The sequence below is a fragment of the Leptonychotes weddellii genome, unplaced genomic scaffold (assembly GCF_054177405.1).
Source record: "Leptonychotes weddellii isolate Sample4059 unplaced genomic scaffold, ASM5417740v2 HiC_scaffold_14223, whole genome shotgun sequence".
In the NCBI taxonomy this organism is placed as follows: Eukaryota; Metazoa; Chordata; class Mammalia; order Carnivora; family Phocidae; genus Leptonychotes; species Leptonychotes weddellii.
The window spans coordinates 3,950-5,275 of record NW_027722701.1 but is presented as its reverse complement, the minus strand read 5'-3'; the positions used below and the strand labels follow the sequence as shown (position 1 = coordinate 5,275).

The 1,326-nt window shown below is 37.7% G+C and overlaps 1 pseudogene; it reads right to left on the bottom strand.

Annotated features, from left to right (window-relative positions):
• Positions 1-70: 70 nt before the first annotated feature.
• Positions 71-522, bottom strand: LOC102733204 (cytochrome c oxidase subunit 7C, mitochondrial pseudogene; annotated as a pseudogene).
• Positions 523-1,326: the final 804 nt, after the last annotated feature.

The window sequence follows — 1,326 nt, the reverse complement described above, 5'->3', positions numbered from 1 at the left end:
ATTTGACCAAACAAACTAATCCTGGAATATTTCCCAAATAAAACAGTAAGCACAACTATTACATTCCACGTTTCAGAGAAGAGGCATTAAGGAGTCATGCCATAAGTTTATTTACAAACATATTGAGTATGTTGAAAACAAGAGTTTGATCCATTTTTGAAAGAGACTGCACCTCTTAAAATGTTCCTTTTCACATCTGTTTGATGAATTAATTAAAACATCCTTATTTCTTAAGCAGCTGATGTCTTACTATAAAAAAAGGTGCAGCAAATCCAGATCCCAAGTACAAAGTCATCATAAGTAGTAATCGCCACTTGTTTTCCACTGAAAATGGCAAATTCTTCCCTGGGCCTTCCTCATAGTGGCTCCTACGGACCACAGAGGTTGTGAACCTCCGGATGCTCTGTCCCAACATGGCGCTGTTGGAAGTTCTGCGAAACGGGCAGAGCCCTAAGACCATACAAATGGCAGCACCACCAAGTCCTCCTCTTCTCACGACCTTGACCCTCGGCGTGTAAGAGCCGAAAAGCCCAGTTCTTAATTCTTAAAGTAATACTGTGGGGCATAAATGTTTCTCAGTGTAACTTATTTCAACCAGACCTAATATTTACAAATCTAGATTTATATAATCTTTGACTTGTAGAAGAGTAATCTTATAGGATTTTAAAAGTCTTTGAAATATTTTAAAGGATTCCTTGATTCTAGTTTTTTTATTGTGTATATGCAGTTTATATATATCTTAATTTAGGGAAACTTAGATCCTAAAAACATAAATGTTATGAGTCTCTTTAATTATGGAAAAAAAGAATGTATTAAATAGGTACTGTGCTGCCGGCTAGGGATAAAAAGATGAATAACATACAGTCTGAATATTAAAGTCTAGTAGGATAAACAGTCTTATAGATATGCATCACAACTACAACATGACAAATCTAAAATAGAGCAAATGTCTCTATAGAAGCAGAGGGAAGTCCCTAACTATTTTTGGTGTGGATTAGAGGTGGTGAATTTACATAGAGGGAGACATTTGATTTAAAACTCAAAAGAATGATATGAAAAGGCACAAAGTAATGAAAACAGTGGATTTAATTAAAATGCAAGTAATGTAGTATAGCTACACAGGTAGTTTTTTTTTTAAAGATTTTATTTATTTATTTGACAGAGAGAGACACAGTGAGAGAGGGAATACAAGCAGGGGGAGTGGGAGAGGGAGAAGCAGGCTTCCCGCTGAGCAGGGAGCCCGATGCAGGGCTCGATCCCAGGACCCTGGGATCATGACCTGAGCTGAAGGCAGACGCTTAACAACTGAGCCACCCAGGTGCCCCT